Genomic DNA, 21202 nt, shown 5'->3' on the forward strand with positions numbered 1-21202 from the left:
TGGTTTTTTTCTTTTTCTTTTTACTGTAACCAGTAATGTAACGTTGCAGAAATGAATTAGACAATGATTTGCCCTTAATATCGTGGATAAATCTTCCACAGGAGAGTTTTTGTTGGCTTGACTTGCTTCCTTTGAAGTTGTTTGATTTCAGGCAACCCTACTTCACCTCTATACATGGAAATGGTCCTATTTATCTTACATCACACGTTAGCAAAACCATATATTAATTGAAAAGATAATCATCAAACCTAGCTAGCTAGTTGAATTATTTGTTAATTAAACGTACTCGTGGCTTGCAGATTGGCAGGCCATGCCAGAGGGAGAGAAGATGATCATGAGGGCAACTTCAGCATCGTAGAGGATAGAGAGGTCCAATATTTGAACAAGGAAGCGGGTACGTTTAATAGTTGGTTTGTTTGACATTTATACTTTGTTTTATGTGTATAGTTTAATGAATGAATGAGAAAAACCATCATGATCATGATGCTTGGTAAACAATTTCTACTAAAAAAATGTTTGACAAGAGAAATCCTGAACAAAAGATGTCTGTCGTTGAGAAATCCTTCTCTTTGCATTCCTTTTTTATAGAGAGCTTCTTTGCATGGTTAGATGAATTGTACTCGCTTTACTCTTTGTAGATATAACATGAAATTAGACATACGCTTTATGCATGTATAGGTAAAAACTTAAAAAGAAAAATTATCGTTTTTATAGCTTAATGTGGTTGTTCCTACTTTTTTAGGTTCCTTTGTGGTTCTGATGGATTAAAGTTTTAGAACAAACACCAGCTAAAATTTATTATATAGCTTTTTGCCTTTTAATTGGTGTTTCGGTTGAACCTGATGCAGGATTTCTTGCACTCTGTCATGATCAGAACCTCACCTTCAATTGAGTATGCCTACATGACATTTGAAAACACTCCAGTTGTTATTGAAGCATTTAATATGAGCATATTATGCAGCTGTAGGACAAGTTGCTTCTAATAGAGAAGGTTTTAACGGCTAATGGAGATACCGAGAAGATGTGATCGAACAAAAGATAAAGTTCCCAACAATATTGTTGTCTTGCCTCTTGTTTTGAAGAGAGCACAGGAGTGTCTTTCAAATATTGACAAATTAGACCCTCAAAACAGAATCATATGTTAGGACATGCTAATACATGTTTTTTAATCTATCAACATAGAGAGTAATATTTTTCTTAGTTTTATTCTTGGTGTCTGTTAAATGTGACAAATGTGTAAGACGTCCATTGTGCGCATGTTTAATAAAGCCTCTCACACACATTATATAGCCAATTAAAAGAGAACTACATGTATTTATAAATCAAATAAAATAGAAATGGAGAAAAAAGAATACGAAAAAATGAAGAACGTGTAGAACACAGAAAAAACCTATATTAAATAAGGCAACATAAATAGTTCATTAGCATACCTTTCGTAGCTTTTGTTTTACATGTAGACAACACATTGATAGAGAAACAAAGGAAAACCTTAAATTACACAAATTACATATTTTTTCATGACAAGTTTTTAGAACATACATGATAAAGAAAAGGTCTCTCCCTTGCACAATACATTAAAAATAGGGGTGTGATATCCATACACCTCATTTTACTTCTCACACATCTTTTTAATTTTCGGTCGTTGGATTGGATGAATTGAAGGAAAGATTAGGAATGAGGATATCCGGGGTAAAGTAGGAGTAGCCGAAATTGAAGGAAAGATGAGAGAAAATCGGTTACGGTGGTTTGGACATGTGCAAAGAAGGCCTACTGACGCTCCGATTAGAAGATGCGACTATGGGACAGAGGTTCAGGGCCGAAGGGGTAGAGGAAGACCTAGGAAAACTTTGGAAGAGACTCTAAGAAAAGACTTAGAGTACTTGGATCTAACGAAGGACATGACACAGGACCGAGCACAATGGCGTTCTAAGATTCATATGTTGAAAATATGCCCTGAAAGTCAATATTTGGAAGAAATCTTTCAGGACAAATAAATGAATGTATGGATGAATCTTATACATCAAAGGCAAAGACACGAATTAGGACTATCTCAATAGACGAAATATGTCCTTAATAGTGTATCCATGGACAATGGATCGATTGAAGAAGTAATCTAATGATGTTAGACTACAGAGACCTTCTTCACATAACCAGATGTCCAAAAGGTTCCTGGTCATTGGATTGTCGGAGGGATACTGACAATGCTTAGACCAGTACATACTATGTCTGCTTCAAATGGAAGGATGAAAAGTCTCATCCCATTCGTGTTGTGACACTAAGACAAGTATGTAGGTGCTCATTAGGGGAATGAGTTCACTGAACACAATCGAACGAAAGTACTTGCATGGAGGTCTACTCACATGTCAAGCAAGTAACTCTAATGGTTGGAATAATGTAAGTAGTCCTTAGACCTGAGGCATCGTCGTTGTCTTGTGGCTAAGTACTTAATCTTTGATTATGTCAAAGTCTCCCCATTCGCGGGTGTCCACGGCATGATTGGGGTTAAGCCACTTAGTCATGAAGGCAAGTGTATGCGCAACAAGGAATCTCTAATCCTCGATAAGAGAGGAAGAATACTCTAAGATATGATTCGGGAATCTTCGGCCGAAGTATCGAGCGTATTAAAAGGAAAGCGTTCCTATACGACTCAAATGAATCATATATGAAGGAATAATCATATTAGGGGTTTGACATAATATCCATACCCTAATGATGTGATTGAGAGTATTGTATTAGAGAAGGATCAAATTACATTGTAATTCCAACTGAATAGGTTCTTCGAATAAACTTCTACATTAGCTTGGGTAGCTATGACATATGGTTAGATGTCACTCATAGCTTGTGAGTTCTTCTAGATGATTAAATGTAGTCACCAAAGAAGAATGGTGAATTGAAATGAAGTTTCAATTCAATAAGTGATTGAATTAATTGGATTGGTTCCAATCACCTCACTGCCTTGCTAATTAGAACCTAAAAGATTGTTCACCAATACACTATTGTAGTGAGTAACCAATGGATGATGGAAATAATTAATTGGATTAATTAATTGTTGTGATTAATTTAGAAAGTCTAAAGAAATCATAAAAGCGATAAAGATCGTTTTGGGCTTAAAGAAACGTTCGAGTTTAATTGGGCCCATTGGGCCTAAACCCATTGGGCTTTTATTCAAGCATTGGATGACTTGAAATTATAAAAGCCCAAAGCCCAAAAGAACAACAAAGAGGCCGGCCATATAGGTGTGAAAGGGTGAGATATTTAGTCAATTTGTTGGCTAGGTTTTCTTTGATATATAAGGAACTTTATAATGATATTTTCCTTAAGAGAGTTTTTGGATGTTTAGAACAACAAAAAGGAAAAAGAATATCTCTCAAAAACACTACAAAGGGCCGGCCACCAAAGGGAGTGATTTAGCTAACAATCTTTCACCCTTTTGGTTATTCCATCATCCTTCTCACTACACTTGTGGGTGAGGATCTTAGGGGTGAGGATCTTTAGAGGTTTCCTACTTTGGAAACTTGAAGAGAACCTAGGAGCACTCATTCTAACAAAGTGGAGGAGGCAAGGAAGGAAGCTAGGCTCAAGGATTTCAAGGAGCAAAGAGCTTGGAGGTGGTCCATGCTTGGTCTAAAATCAAGATCAAGAGGTATAAGACTAACCTTCACTTTGTTCTTGATTCTATAAAATGTTTTGATGCATTATATATAAACCTATGAACCTTGAAGGGGATTTGCATGACTATAGCTTTGATATTATATGATAACATGCTTCCGTTGCTCAAGTATATAAATTTTGAATTGTATATGCATGCTAGTCATCTTGAAATCCCACATGAAACTCATAGATTTCCCTTCAATTGGTATCAGAGCCAAAGGTTTATGTATAATGTGTCCTTTTGGATTTTATGCATATGGGTATTAATGTTATGTATGACATATTATTGTTTCATTCAAAGTATGTTTATCTTTTGTTTTTCAAAAGTTGAAAAATGTTAATCAAAAGTTGAGAAAGATATGTATGCAAAAGTTGTTTTGTATGCATGAATGAAAGATGAGTTTTGACATATGATTTCTTCATTTAAAAGTATGTTTATCTTTTGTTTTTCAATGGTTGAAAAATGTAAATCAAGAGTTGAAAAAGATATGCATGTAAAAGTTGTTTTGTATGCATGAAATGAAGAATAAGTCATGAACAAATTTTGGGGTTTTGTTCTTTGTGGTTGGCACGTTTTTGGGAAAATTTTGAGCATGTGTTTGTGTTTTATTGTAAGACACTCACACATCATTTCAAAGCTAGAAAGTAGAAACCTTGTCACTTTTGTTTTTGGGTTTGAAAAATCATCAAGAATACACAAATCTTGAAAATATGTTCATGGTTTTGTTCTTGGTGTTCATGGTTTGGTTTTGGGTGAAAGTGTTTTTATTTGGTTTTCATGCAAAGTTTTATGGTTTTGGATGATGTTCTTACCATCCATAATCATATTAAAACTTATAAAACCATAAGCTTATCTAAGAGATTTCCATCACCTTTTGAAATAAAATCATTTAAACCAAAACCAAGTGACAAGCAAAATTATGATTTTATTCTACTTTACATGATTTAAGGGAAGATAAGTGAGACTTACCTTCTCCCCAATTCAAGGGCCGGCCTCCCCTAGTGGTATACCCACTTGTGGGGTATTTTGTAATTTGGAAAAGATATTTTATACTTTGAGTATTTACGGTTTGACCCCTAACTTTTTCATATTTGCATAAAGGCCCCTACTAACTAGAAAGTTAAAATATTTGATTTTAATTTTGTTAGTTGTTTAAACCCATAATTATATTATGCCCATATGCACTAAATCTAAATGTTTATGTTGCATTCCATTATGATTATTTAAATGTGTTTAAGTAATTGTAAAATGGATGACTATGGACTTATGCCTTAAACGATAATTGAGCTATGAGATAAGGCGCTAAAATCAAATTGTTTGAACCTTGGGAATGTGTTTTAATTACTGTTTAATTGGACCTTGTCACGTTTGACGTTAATCTATCTCTCCCCTTTTAGTATATGTAATTTGTAGGAATTTGTACAAATCGGTTTGTAATTCTTATTACTTCTTAATCTCTATTCGTTAGTTGATTCCCTCTAGTGCTAGACTAGAGTTTCTTTAACTATTGGTAAGGAGACATAACTAAAAGAGGGTTTTGACATGAGATTAAAGATTAAAAGGGTCCAATGCCCCAATTAGCAATGAATGATTGTCTTTCATTTCTAATGGCTCAATGAAAATGGTTTTAATTGGATTGATAAGCACGTAATTAAATTGACACAACCTCCCCGAGTTTATATTCAACAATGATGGCTCGTTGTTGCAATAACCTTATAAGTCCATGGTCATCCAAGAGCCTAAGATAACTATAAAGTCCAATTTCAAAGGAATGCAAAAACCTTAGTAGTAGTAGTTACTTCCAATATTTTGAAAAATGTTTTGATATTGATTTGTTTTTCTCAAAACAAATAGTGGGAGTATCATACGCTACTAAACTATAATGAATACAATTAGTAGTTACATATATCTCCAATATTTTGAAAAATGTTTTGATATTGATTTGTTTTATGAAAACGAATAGTGGGGATATCATATGCTACTAATTTCATTAACTTTGGACTAGTAGTTGTAATAGGACATTATTTATTTGATTGTGATTAAATAAATAAAATTGATGAGACCTTAAAATCCCTCAACCACTCAATATTAAGTTGAAAGCGTAAGAGTGCTTAGAACACTTTTTCGTGGCCTTCCACCGTGGTAGGCTCCAAGCGTTTATGACTTGTACACCGCCTTCACCCTATAATGGGGAAGTGACAAAGTGCATGCTTATATTCAGGAGGAGCTTATTTAAAACATTTGATGAGGTTAAGGTAGGCAACGAGTGTGGCCAACATCGTATAATCGTGAGGTCATGCTTGAACCCCTATCTAAACCAGCATGGTGGGAAAGAACTTAACTAAGAGAAATGATGCCAATATTGTATAATCATGAGGCATTGTTCTCTAGAGGCCAAAAAGATGGGTAATTGCAAGAGGTTGTTGCAAATGAGTAAGCGTACTCTCTCATTATTATTGTTGCTAGCCGACATCGTATAATCGTGAAGTGGGCTTGGTAATAGTGAGTCTCCCATAACCCGCTAGGAGCTTTCTTTGAAATCTCCCGGATTCCATTATGGGGGATATGGAATTTGCCAAAAATGGTGGGTGGTGTCATTCGGTTTAAAGACCCGAATCGTTTGACTTAAACAACAATCAATCTAATTATTTTATTTGTTTATGTATATAGATATGGTTGGAAGCACACTCGCGAAAATACTCGACAAACATTACCTAGAGGGGCACAATTTCCCATCATGGTATCGTAATGTCAAGATTCTCCTAACGTTGGAGAAGATTGTTTACGTACTAGATAAGCCTCCACCTCACATACCTCTTAGCCCTGAGGCTACTGAGGATGAACGTGCTAAGTATGACAAGCACGTTGAGGATGATATACAAGCCAAGTGCTATCTGTTGGCTTCCATGAATGAGGAGCTACAGAGACAGCACGAGGGCATGGATAGTGCATTTTCCATAATACTCCATCTTACGGAGTTATATGGCGAAGGGACGCGCAACCGTCGCTTTAGCACTGTTTGTGAACTTGTAAAGACCAAGATGGTAAAGGGGGCTCCAGTACACCAACATGTACTGAAGATGATAGGATTCATTGAACAATTGGAGAACCTTGGTACTCCACTTGACGGGGAATTGGCCCAGGACTTCATATTGGCTTCTCTTTCTGATTCATTTGCGCAGTTCGTAATGAACTACAATATGAATAAGATGGATAGTACTCTCTCTGAGTTACTAAACATGTTAGTAACTGCTGAGAAGACTATGAAGAAAGAGAGCGGTGTAGGGACTGTTGCAGTAGCCTACAACAAGCCATCATCTTCTAAGGCCATGCCGCAAGGCAAAGGCAAAGGGAAGGAGAAGAAGTCACCCACTCCTAAGCCGAAAGGAGGAGTGAAGAAAAAGAAGGCAAAAGAGCCCAAAGGGACTTGCCACCACTGTGGAAAGGAGGGGCATTGGAGAAGGAATTGCAGGTTATACCTTACAAGTCTTAAGGACAAGCCACAAGGTATGGTTTATGTCCTTAACTTCAATTCTAAATGTTAGATCTTCTAAATATTTATATTTGATATAAAGGGCTAATCACTTTTATAATTGTATATAGGTGGAGAAGCCAAGTAGAAGAAGAACAAGCAAAGAAAAAGTGGTGAAGTGTTCAGCCACTATGTTTTTGCTCACTACTTAGGAAGTTTGTTAGGCATTAAAGATTGTCTTTAAACTTTCTTATTTTGATAAGAACTTATTATGTGGCTTCATATGATGAAAGACCACTATATAGTGCCTAAATGTATAAAGGTATTTATATTAGTCTCTAAATGTATAGAGCTAATACTTTTTGTATTAAACATTATGAATGTTTGAACTATCATATTAATGTGAAGTATGCCTTTTTAAGATATTATTTCCTTAAAGTAGTGTTATGAATTGAAAAATTGTCTTGTTGTATCCTAGATGAGATACAAGAGTTATATCACTTATTGTAATGTGATAACCAAACTTTAGATTTATCAATTATGGATAGATCTCACATGTAGGACATAAAAGGATACAATGAATCTTTAGATTCGGTTCCATTTGTCTACTTATGAGTTCTATATGAATTGACAAAAGTCTAGAGAATCCTTTCTTGAAGAAAAGGAAGATCATTATAATGATATAAGTAATAAGAAAAATGTTTCTTATATGGTTATCACTTGAAACACAATGATCAAAATCACTCTTGATTCAATTAGTAGTTTTGAACAATTAATTGGGCTTTCTTAAAATTGTTTTAAAATGTCAATTGTGTTAGTGACTAAACCAAGAAAGAAGTGTCTAAATCTATAAAATGTTTAAAGACTTTAGTCACTTAAATAACAAGACATTAACTTAGTGAAGATTGAAACAAATAAGCTTGAAATGTTCTAAAGCTACTACACAATGTCTTCTTCCAATATATTCCAATTTTATACATTTTGAATGTATGAAATAATTTCTCATTAAAGTCATGAGAAATAGTGGGAGGTGTGAAAATGGATATAAACTTGAATGGGATTGGTTTATAGTTGTCTAAAGAATAATAGTACTTGACTATTATTAAGAGTTTGTAATTTTAATTGTTAAAAGGACTCAAGCTCTTCAAACGTTAAAATTCTATGTTGTGTGACATTTAAAGAATAGTCTTTGAATGTTGGTTTCGTCAACCTAACATAAAATGGTTATATGTTGGGAGTTGTCCATCATTCTCTTTTATGAGAACAAGCTAATAAACAAAGCATATGGACAAGTTGATGAAACAAAAGGGAATAAATTTCAAAATGAGTCACAACATGTGGTTTAACAATAAGACAAACCAAATTCAACATCTCATGTAACGATATTGCTCTATGTAGTTTTGATAAAGAATTATATCAACCACCTAGAAGGAATGGTTGAGTTTTTATCCTTAGTAGGAGCAATGCTTCACTAAAGACTTAGATAATTCTTATATGACTACATTAAAGGTCTTAGTATGACTAAAACTTGAAGTATGGTGTATGACACCATATAATTTAAATGGATTGACCTGATAAAGCAAGTCATACACATTTCATGGAATTACTTGAGAAGGAATTCTTTTGTGTATGATTCATTTAAGTTAGTGGGAGCAATATGCATTCAAATCAAGAAAATATAATTGTTATTTTTGAATGAATGCTAAGTTACAACAAGGCCAGTGGGAGTGATGTCATAATTTGAGCAACAAGATGTGAATAAAGTCCATTTGATAGACTTAATAAAACATAGATGTTACTCGAAAAATGACAATACATGACACGGTCAATTTTGAAGTATAGACTTGAAATTGGACTTATTGATATAGCAAGGCTGTCTCAATAATGTTATATGGGAAATAAATCTCAAATGTTGTAGATTTAAGAAAGCATTTTCCTATGTGATAGGAAATCACTTTCATAACCCTTATAATGGATGTGTCATAAAATCACAAAAGGGACACATGTATTGACTTGTGAAGTAGATATCGTGAAGTAGATATCCAAAGGTGAAGATCCACATGGGTGTCACTTTAAGATATTACTATGTCCCAGGATCAGAACCAAAGCAACTGATAGAGTATTATTGCCTTTAAGAAAGAAACATCAGAGTAGGACTCTGGAAGCGTGCATTCACTTAGGTTGTTAACCAACGTGAAAATAAGCCATTTTAACAAATGGAACTTCATAATGGATGAAGTACTAATCATATAAATGAATTGTTAGTATTGTACTACAATGGTCTCAAGCTTGGAGCGAAATTTGTATAAAGTATACAAACGAAATATATGTTGATATATAGTTTTAGAAACTGCTTCAAAAATGTGTTTTGAATGGAAGGGGTTCTTTTAGAACCAATGATTGAATCCAAACCATAAGGTCGTTAGTAGTGTACTACGACGTAATGGGGCGATAGCTCAAGCCATGGAATTAAGGTCTCATCAAAGTATTCGAACACAATAAAGAGACATCATCAAATGTTTTGGAAACATTTGATAAGTAAATCCCTTTTAAATGAAAAGGGATTAATACATAACCAAGTTAACCTACGAGCATAAACTCTCTCGACAAGATGTATAAGATACACTAGTGATTGACTTTAGTGCAAGTGGGAGATTGTTGGAAATATGCCCTGAAAGTCAATCTTTGGAAGAAATCTTTCAGGACAAATAAATGAATGTATGGATGAATCTTATACATCAAAGGCAAAGACACGAATTAGGACTATCTCAATAGACGAAATATGTCCTTAATAGTGTATCCATAGACAATGGATCGATTGAAGAAGTAATCTAATGATGTTAGACTACAGAGACCTTCTTCACATAACCAGATGTCCAAAAGGTTCCTGGTCATTGGATTGTCGGAGGGATACTGACAATGCTTAGACCAGTACATACTATGTCTGCTTCAAATGGAAGGATGGAAAGTTTCATCACATTCGTGTTGTGACACTAAGACAAGTATGTAGGTGCTCATTAGGGGAATGAGTTCACTGAACACAATCGAACGAGAGTACTTGCATGGAGGTCTACTCACATGTCAAGCAAGTAACTCTAATGGTTGGAATAATGTAAGTAGTCCTTAGACCTGAGGCATCGTCGTTGTCTTGTGGCTAAGTACTTAATCTTTGATTATGTCAAAGTCTCCCCATTCGCGGGTGTCCACGGCATGATTGGGGTTAAGCCACTTAGTCATGAAGGCAAGTGTATGCGCAACAAGGAATCTCTAATCCTCGATAAGAGAGGAAGAATACTCTAAGATATGATTCGGGAATCTTCGGCCGAAGTATCGAGCGTATTAAAAGGAAAGCGTTCCTATACGACTCAAATGAATCATATATGAAGGAATAATCATATTAGGGGTTTGACATAATATCCATACCCTAATGATGTGATTGAGAGTATTGTATTAGAGAATGATCAAATTACATTGTAATTCCAACTGAATAGGTTCTTCGAATAAACTTCTACATTAGCTTGGGTAGCTATGACATATGGTTAGATGTCACTCATAGCTTGTGAGTTCTTCTAGATGATTAAATGTAGTCACCAAAGAAGAATGGTGAATTGAAATGAAGTTTCAATTCAATAAGTGATTGAATTAATTGGATTGGTTCCAATCACCTCACTGCCTTACTAATTAGAACCTAAAAGATTGTTCACCAATACACTATTGTAGTGAGTAACCAATGGATGATGGAAATAATTAATTGGATTAATTAATTGTTGTGATTAATTTAGAAAGTCTAAAGAAATCATAAAAGCGATAAAGATCGTTTTGGGCTTAAAGAAACGTTCGGGTTTAATTGGGCCCATTGGGCCTAAACCCATTGGGCTTTTATTCAAGCATTGGATGACTTGAAATTATAAAAGCCCAAAGCCCAAAAGAACAACAAAGAGGCCGGCCATATAGGTGTGAAAGGGTGAGATATTTAGTCAATTTGTTGGCTAGGTTTTCTTTGATATATAAGGAACTTTATAATGATATTTTCCTTAAGAGAGTTTTTGGATGTTTAGAACAACAAAAAGGAAAAAGAATATCTCTCAAAAACACTACAAAGGGCCGACCACCAAAGGGAGTGATTTAGCTAACAATCTTTCACCCTTTTGGTTATTCCATCATCCTTCTCACTACACTTGTGGGTGAGGATCTTTAGAGGTTTCCTACTTTGGAAACTTGAAGAGAACCTAGGAGCACTCATTCTAACAAAGTGGAGGAGGCAAGGAAGGAAGCTAGGCTCAAGGATTTCAAGGAGCAAAGAGCTTGGAGGTGGTCCATGCTTGGTCTAAAATCAAGATCAAGAGGTATAAGACTAACCTTCACTTTGTTCTTGATTCTATAAAATGTTTTGATGCATTATATATAAATCTATGAACCTTGAAGGGGATTTGCATGACTATAGCTTTGATATTATATGATAACATGCTTCCGTTGCTCAAGTATATAAATTTTGAATTGTATATGCATGCTAGTCATCTTGAAATCCCACATGAAACTCATAGATTTCCCTTCATCATATAGTCGATCCCACTCAGTGACTTGGATTTTCCAAGTCTCCAACCGAGAAGTTTTCCTCACTCGAAAAATTAAGGGAACACTACCCCAACCTACATGCTCCACTCAGAAAGCTTCAACATACAAGCTTCAACAAAAGAAAATTCAAAGAACTTAGCGAAGAAGGCTTTGGTGTATTTAACACAATACGTTGAAATGAAGGAAAACTTATTTATTGATATCCCCGATAAGCTACAAATATGTACATATACATGAGTCAAAATAAACAAACAAGATGAAGCCTTCACAAAGGTTGCTTAGGAGAAGTCTCAGCAGTCGGTAGAGCCCCAGAAAGAGAAGGCATCGGAGGGGGATCATTCGGAGCCTCAGTACTGGACAGAACCCTAGAAGGAGGAGGCATCAGAGGTTGATCATTTGGAGCTTCATTACGCGGTACAGCCCCAGAAGACGAATGCAATAAATGCCTTTGGAACAAACCCACAAATCTCTGATGATCAAGTAAAACCTGACCATCAGTTTCCTTCATCTGGTCAAGCTTCCTCTTCATGTTTGTAGCATAGTCATGTGCGAGCCGGTGCAACCGTTTATTCTCATGCTTGAGCCCTCTAATCTCCTGTTTGAGACTCATCACTTCGGCCGCCAATGATTCAACTTGGCGGGTTCGAGCAAATAGGCGTTGGGCCATATTAGACACAGAACCTGCACACTGAACACTGAGAGCCAGTGAATCCTTAACAGCTAACTCATCAGACCGTTTGGAAAGTAGTCTATTATCTTTGGGAGTGAGAAGGTTCCTGGCCACCACCGCAGCGGTCATATCATTCTTCATCACGGAATCCCCAACGGTAAGAGGACCAGTAGGGGAGACGAAGGATGGGCGCCATATGTTGTCTGGAGAAGGCGGTGCTGCCTCTTCAACAAGGTTCAAGTCAAAACGACGGTCGGAGGGGCCAGACATTTTCAAAGGTATTGAAGAGAGAAGAGGTCGGACAAATCAAGATCTTAGAAGTGCAAGAATGGAGCTTCTACTGGTGGAGATTCAAGTGTGCTTTGGAACTTAATGCCAGCCCCTATAAAAAAAAAGCTACACTCGACGGAGCTTCAGACATCGAAGAGGCGCCTGCTCAGAAATCGAAGAGGCGTTTGCTTTCTCAAAAGCTGGGCTGCTTAGAGACCACGAGGGTTGATCTCATAAATTGAAGAGGTGTTTGCTTTCTCAAAAGTTGGGCTGCTCAAAGACCACGAAAGCCGATCTCAGAAATCGAAGAGGCGCTCGCTTCCTCAAAAGCTGGGCTCCTCAGAGACCACGAGGGCCGATCTCAGAAATCGAAGAGGCACCTACTTTTCCAGCATTGTCAGCACCTGTCACACGCACACTCAGCTTTGCGGAAATTATGGGTATTTTGTCGAAGACTTCTGGGGAAGTAGAAAACACATGAATCTTACTGTCCAATCACCCACTTCCCACACGCAGCAATAGCTCATGGGTACCACAGATAACTTTGCCAAAGTTCTCTGCCAAAGTTGAGCACGTGAAGCTTGCAGCTCCCACTACATCGCTCTGACCAAGAAGGGTAAAAGAATAGCAAAGAAACAGCACTAACAAAGTTTAGACCCATAAATTTTGAAGGTCTAGCTACCATATTATTACCCACAAGGGTAAAGGAACAGTACCACTGTTGGATAATTGGAAAGTCCCTGTGTGTCAACCTCTGTGCCTCGTGGCAAGGTAGACTAGCAAACATGCCCAACGTTTACTCACATTCGAGAAAACACTCCCAATAAGATTGCTTGCTCCAAAATCGAAGAGGCACCGTCCTCCGAATCTCGAGAGCCAGACTCCCAACATGACTACTTTCTCAAAAATCGAAGAGAGGGTAAAGGAACAGTACCAGTGCTGGATAATTGGAAAGTCCCTGTGTGTCAACCTCTGTGCTTCGTGGCAAGGTAGACTAGCAAACATGCCCAACCTTTACTCACATTCGAGAAAACACACCCAACAAGATTGCTTGCTCCAAAATCGAAGAGGCCGCCCTCCAAATCTCGAGAGCCAGACTCCCAACATGATTACTTTCTCAAAAATCGAAGAGACACTGCTCCCCGAATCTCGAGAGCCAGACCCCCAGCATGATTGCTTTCTCAAAAATCGAAGAGGCATCGTTCTCCGAATCAATCGAAGAGGCGCTCGCTTTCTCAAAAGCTGGACTGCTCAGAGACCACGAGGGCCGATCTCAGAAATCGAAGAGGCACCTTCTTTTCTAGCCTTGTCAGCACCTGTCACACGCACACTCAGCTTTGCGAAAATTATGGGCATTCTGTCGAAGACTTCTGGTGAAGTAGAAAGCACATGAATCTTACTGTTCAATCACCCACTTCCCACACGCAACAATAGCTCATGGGTACCACAGATAACTTTGTCAAAGTCTCTGCCAAAGTTGAGCACGTGAAGCTTGCAGCTCCCACTACATCGCTCTGACCAAGAAAGGTAAAAGAATAGCAAAGAAACAGCACTAACAAAGTTTAGACACATAAATTTTGAAGGTCTAGCTACCATATTATTACCCACAAGGGTAAAGGAACAGTACCACTGCTGGATAATTGGAAAGTCCCTGTGTGTCAACCTCCGTGCTTCGTGGCAAGGTAGACTAGCAAACATGCCCAACCTTTACTCACATCCGAGAAAACACTCCCAACAAGATTGCTTACTCCAAAATCGAAGAGGCACCGCCTTCTGAATCTCGAGAGCCAGACTCCCAACATGATTACTTTCTCAAAAATCGAAGAGACACTGCTCCCCGAATCTCGAGAGCCAGACCCCCACCATGATTGCTTTCTCAAAAATCGAAGAAGCATCGTTCTCCGAATCTCGAGAGCCAGATACCACATACCACTTTTTCAAAGTGCTCTGACAGAGTTAAAACATGTGAAGCTGGCAGCTCCCACTACCGTACTATGACCAAGCAGGGTAAAGGAATAGCATTACTACTTGTTGTTAGGGAGACTCCTATATATGTCGACCTCCATCCCCAACGGACAGGCAGACCTGCAAAAATGCTCAACCCTTCCTCATATCTGAGAGGGCACTCTCAACGAAGTCTTTCGAAATATTCAGCTTTCTTTCCCCCCGATAATACCTCTGCAAACAAGCTATACTAGAGCAAGAATATCTCATATCATCAAGGTTAAAAGCAAGAGTATCCCATATCATGCTTTTTCCCTGTCTTTTCCTTTGGCCTTGTTTTTACCTGCCAGACAAGGAGAAAGAGAGCAATCAGTCACCACTTGAAATCAAGCTCCCAGCCAGGAACTGACAGCCTGGAACCCCTTACCTGATTACTTACCTGGCATTGCTCTCGAGTACTCATCTTCAACATCTTATGTTGCCAGGGAAGATACCGCATCTGCTTGAGGAACAGATAGGGCAAGTGCGAAGGATACAAGGAAGCATGTGGACACAAGCGTAACAGCACACGTGCCGATCCATCCATTACTCTGTCAAAAGCAAAAGTATCCCATATCAGCAGGGTCGAACGTACTCTAGATTTGATGGACTTGTTTTGACCCTCAAATTCTTCAGTCGGCCTTATACTCTGGAGGAAACCAGAAAACCCTCCAGCTCAGTTCAAGAATAAGCCTGTGGAAAGTTACTTCTTCAAAAGCAAAAGTATCCCATATCATCTCTTCTCATTTTTCTTCTTTTTATCCTTCATGCTGCTGCAAGATGGGGAGAAGGTGAACAATCAGCCGGAGCTCTGATTGCTTACCTTGTCTGTCACCTCTTTCAGCAAATCCCCTAGCTCGGCGACTTGGGGGACTCCTACTACATGGTTTGTATCGCGCTTGACCAAGCCTGAAACTACAAGTAAGCTTCAAGTGAAATTGATACATTACCTTGTGCATCTCCACCAGTTAAAGATACCACCCCTGGATGGAGGAAGAGTACTTCCAGAGAAGCTGCCACATCTACCTATGAGACAGATAAGGCAAGTCAAGATGATACCACACTCCGATACTTAGAAGTTTCGTGATTACGAGATCATTCTCCCACAATATTTCCTAATGTCATTTGTACTAAATCATTCACTTGTACTCACTAAAGGAGAGCTTGAACCTATGTACTTGTGTAAACCCTTCACAATTAATGAGAACTCTTCTATTCCGTGGACGTAGCCAATCTGGGTGAACCACGTACATCTTGTGTTTGCTTTCCTATCTCTATCCATTTATATACTTATCCACACTAATGACCGGAGCAATTTAGCGAAGATCACAAAAAGCGACCGTTTTCGCTACCTAGGATCTATCTTACAAGAGAACGGAGAATTAGATGGAGATCTCAACCATAGAATACGAGCTGGATGGATGAAGTGTAAGAGTGCATCCAGCATGTTGTGTGACCGTCGTAGGCCACTGAAGCTCAAGGGAAAATTTTATAAGACGGCAATAAGGCCAGCGATGTTGTATGGCACAGAATGTTGGGCGGTGAAACATCAACACGTACACAAAATGGGTGTAGCAGAGATGAGGATGCTTCGTGGGATGTGTGGGCACACGAGAAAGGATAAGATTGAGAATGAGGATATCCGAGGTAAAGTAGGAGTAGCCGAAATTGAAGGAAAGATGAGAGAAAATCGGTTCCGGTGATTTGGACATGTGCAAAGAAGGCCGACTGACGCTCTGGTTCGAAGATGTGACTACGGGACAGAGGTTCAGGGCCGAAGGGGTAGAGGAAGACCTAGGAAAACTTTGGAAGAGACTCTAAGAAAAGGCTTAGAGTACTTGGATCTAACGGAGGACATGACACAAAACCGAGCGCAATGGCGTTCTAGGATTCATATAGCCGACCCCACTTAGTGGGAAAAGGCTTTGTTGTTGTTGTTGTTGTTGGATTGGATGAATTGAGGAAGATCAACGAACAGAAATTATCAAGGAGTGTGTGAGAAGTAAAATGAGGTGTGTGGATAGCACATTCCTAAAAATATATCTTGACAATTACAATAAGAAACAACTGACACAAGCCATCTTTAGGGGCGCGTAGCGCTCGTGATTAAAAAAAACCTCTTGCACGCACATTAGTGCGTGCAGAGAGGCTAGTACGTATTGTAAGTCTCAACATATTATAAGTTGTTGTCACGCCCCGATCCCGACATACATCCAGGATTGACACGTGACGTTACCAAATACTCGTATCTCAACATACCCCGTCTCCAGAATATGGCAAATCACAACTCAAGAATCGAATCGCATAGTCATTTTTCCGTATACTTTATGGCTGCATCTAACATCCTCGTTAGACTGCCTACGTACCCTTATTAGGGATCAAGCCATTCGTAGTTCATCTTTTCTCTACACTCGAACATTCATCTTTTCGCTACACTCAACATAATACCACAATTCAATTATGTAGCACCTCAAGGAGCATTTAACAAGGCACAATATTGATTTCTATTCATATCATCATACATCCATACATATGCATTCCAACACCATCCAATTGTCACATCAATCAATAATGCCAATCACCATATCATCAATAACACATACAATTCATCGAACTGCAGGGCTAGAACGACATAGTTCGACCGAAGCCTACATCTCTGAAACTGTCTCAAATGATGCGATTTCGAACCACTCAACGAAATCCATCATCATCGGGTTCCGGAACTCTCAACGGAACCAAGACACCAAAGGGGATTCTGGACCATCACTCAACGAAATCCAAATTGGGATACGATTCCGGACCGTCACTCAACGGAATCGCGGAGTAGGAGGGATTCCGGACCATCACTCAACGAAATCCAAACCAAGATACGATTCCGGACCATCACTCAACGGAATCGCGAAGTAGAAAGGAATTCCGGACCATCACTCAACGGAATCCAACCAAGCATATGATTTCGGACCATCACTCAACGGAATCACATAATAGAAGGGATTCCAGACTATCACTCAACGGAATCCAAGCAAGCATATGATTCCTACCAAATGTACCAGGTATATCTAAACCTCATCATCTACATAATTACAACGTAGTCACATACACTTTCACTTCTCGTGACCACCAACTAATATGTCACACAAGCATATAAGTTCTACAGAATACTTCTAATAGGAATATACGATCACATTATCACCACATTTATCGGACTTACCTTTCACATTACTAAAAGATAATTAAACACACATATATCACAATCATCACCCGTACACAAGCCAATACATGTTTAATAAATATAAGTCTATGGCTAAATATATAAATAAATCATATGTCAATAGAAATCCTATTTATAAGACCAATTCATATTCACAATTAATACCAATATAAGAAATTAAGATAATAAACAATATCACAAGTATTCAAGTCACTCTCCAACCAATGTTGCCCCACTAGACTTCACTTACGTCTCCCATAGTACTAATTTTAGTAATTAGGACGCTTGATGACATGTTGACCAAAAGTCAACTCTCGATCAACAGTATGGTCCACAAACTTACGTAATTTGATTCAGAAGATCTGTACCTTGGATTTTCGATCCGTACTTTCCAAAGTCCACATTACACTCAAATAACAACATACTAAAATCTCAACAAGATTTGACGGTCGGATCTCCACCAATTTCAAAATTCAAGTGACGATTGACATTTAATTTTACAAACTTAGAAATCCAATTAGGCAAGATCCGTACGTCGGATTCTTCATCCGTAAGTTTATATGATCCAAAAATATTATGTTCTATCACACATTAAGGTTTGGTGACGATCCAACGGTCAGATCGTCGAATCATATATTCGACCTAACCACGTATCGTAATGAAATTAGGTTCAAACAATCAAACCATATCACAAGACTATCAATTATGAAACCAGGGCATATAATTAAATTTAAAAGGACATCGTCGGCTCACCGGCCAGGTCGCCGCCGCACTCGCCGCCGCGGGTGGCGGTTGGCCGCCCCGACTTGTCGGAAAATTCAACTATTTTTAAAAATTATCAAAAATTACAGAAATGAAGATCTCAAATAGTAGAGAAAACTTTATACCTGTGGCTAAGTCCAATTTGGCTTGGAAGGGCTCCAATTTGCCTCGAACCGCCGAAAAACCCTAAAAATGGGTGTTCTAAATTCGACACCACCGGTGCGCCGCCGCCTCCAAAGATGTTTGAGCTTTGTTCCTGGGTTATAGGGAGGGTTTTAATGGTGGAAATTGAAGGAGATCATTTGCCAATTGATGGATCTCAACCTAAAACCCCCGCGGCACCCAATATGATTTTTATACCGAATTACTACCAAATTCCCTCTAATATTTGGTGGAATTAGCAAAGAGAGGGTCAAGATGATGATTGGGGACGGTCTATAGGTCCAATTCATCGGAAATTTGGACGAAAACGACGAGGGACCGCCGGATTGGGTAGGCGGTCGAACGGGTTTTGGGGCCAGGGTCCCCGATCCTGTACTACTCTCCCCCCTCCTTTTTCCTCCCGGCCGCCTCTCTCCTCTTCTGATTCGTCCCCCATCCCCCTCCTTTCTCTCCCTCACCTCCTTTTCTTTTCTTCTTTTTCCCCCTCTCTCAGCCACTCCCCGTGGCTTTTTCTTTAAATTTTTTTTTCTTTCTTTAGCTGCCATTTGGCAGATCAATTTCTTAACATTAATATTAATATTATTATTATTATTTTTTCCAACAATATGCGATCGAGGGGCTTCTAAAAAAAAACATGCGTTGCACATATAAATGCGTTACAATTAATAATAAGAGAATATGTACCTTTAAACAGTAAAATTCAGGGACGGAATTTCATAGTTGTCTAGGAGGATCCTCGCCAGATCCTCTTTGTGAGGATCATGGGGATCCTCCAATCACATCCGCTTATCGTACATTGTACGTTCAAAAATTATTGTAAATTTTTTTGTTTAAAATTAAATATAAATAGTATCTTATAAAAACTGAACGCACGATGTACGATAAACGGATGTGATGAGAGGATTCCCGGAACCCTCTCTCATAAGCTGTAACGACTACTAATGTTGAGGAGATTTATATGTATTTTATATTTATGTGAGTTTATAATTAAAAAATCGTTTGCTAGTATAAAATTTTATTTAATTGAAACTTATTTCTATTCCACTTGACGAACTTTTTATGTTCCAAACAACTTAGGAAATTTGGAAAAATAACCAAAATTTGGGTCTCATACTGAATTATAACCACTGTTTTAAATTATGATAATTATAACCAAAATTTGATACAAAAATACTAATATACCCTTAATGAGTAAAAACATAAAATGATTAGATATTTTCTCTAGTGGAGGCGAACCTGGTGGCCAAAAATGACGTCAGCGGCAAAAGTATAGTTAGCGACGAAATGGCTGCCATCGATGCGAAGAAAGCTTCAAAATAACAAACTTGGTCCGGGAAGGAACTTTGCTTTGGCTTGCCGCTTGCCAATCTTATTGGAATTTTTGCTATCAAAATAAGAAATAAATAATTAAGATTTAAGAACAAGTAGTCTTGATTGGGACTCTCTCACTATAATGTTTGCACAGATGGCTTTGGACGAAGCTTAAGCTTGCTTTCGATGCTGGAATTCACAACACCATTGATATTAATTTGGTGATGCAAATGTTGTTAACTAATGAATAGGTACAAAAGGGGTGGGCGATGACGAAGGAAGGGTATTGTGGGTAAGGCCAATGGCTCTCTGTAGCAAAGAAAATCCACCATAAAGAGGAAAAATGGATCGGTTGCCGTTGGCCAGTTTGAGAGTCCACCTCGACCTGATTTTGTGGTCTCGGGTCTCTCTGGTTTGCGGGCATTTCTGCTAAGAAAAGGGAAGGGATGAGAGAGGGTAATTAGTGTTTTAATTCAAGGGTATTCTTGAAATTTTACATAGAATTTGGTTAAACTTGTAATGATTGTAAAAGGTTGGCTAAAACTCATTTTATGGTACAAAAAGTGGCTAGTTATCAAAATTTCCCAAAAACCTTAATCTTTCAATTGAATTAGAATGTGTGAGATGTGTGGATGTTTAGAAAATTAAAATTCTTGAAATGTTAAATTTTTTTATATTATGTGTTGATTGGCTTAAATATTAAATTATTAATGATCTTATGGAACTGCAAAAGGCTTCCACGCATGAAATGTGTGGTTGGCTTGACTTATCAAGTCTTTGTTATCTTCTCCTCTATGCATTTGCCATAAAAGAAGGGTACTAAAAAGGGAGTTTTAACAAAAAATCCACGGTACTGTTCACTTTAACGAAAAACCACATTTTTACACTAAAAGTCAAACCTGGTACTATTCACTTTACCCGTTATTTTATCCTTATCATTAAAACTCAAAGTTTTCAAGCCATTTTCATTAGTTTTCCTTACTAAAAAAGGACGGGCATGGAAAAGGAGAGTGGGTAGGGCCAGCACAGCACTGCGTGTACACAAGGATTGGACGAAGTTATGTAGAACAAATGGCAGAATAGATCGAGGAGATAATCGTCAAAAGACAAAAGGACGCAATGAAAATTTGTCTA

The 21202-nt window shown here is 38.0% G+C and overlaps 1 long non-coding RNA gene across 1 annotated transcript; it reads right to left on the bottom strand.

The window, feature by feature from the left end:
- Nucleotides 1-686: 686 nt before the first annotated feature.
- LOC139195325 (uncharacterized) lies at nt 687-19206 on the bottom strand. Its single transcript, XR_011580141.1, has 2 exons — nt 18721-19206; nt 687-898 (listed from the first exon to the last, which is right to left on the bottom strand). It is a non-coding gene; the product is annotated as an uncharacterized lncRNA (long non-coding RNA).
- Nucleotides 19207-21202: the final 1996 nt, after the last annotated feature.

The sequence above is a fragment of the Malus domestica genome, chromosome 04, assembly GCF_042453785.1.
Source record: "Malus domestica chromosome 04, GDT2T_hap1".
NCBI lineage: Eukaryota > Viridiplantae > Streptophyta > Magnoliopsida > Rosales > Rosaceae > Malus > Malus domestica.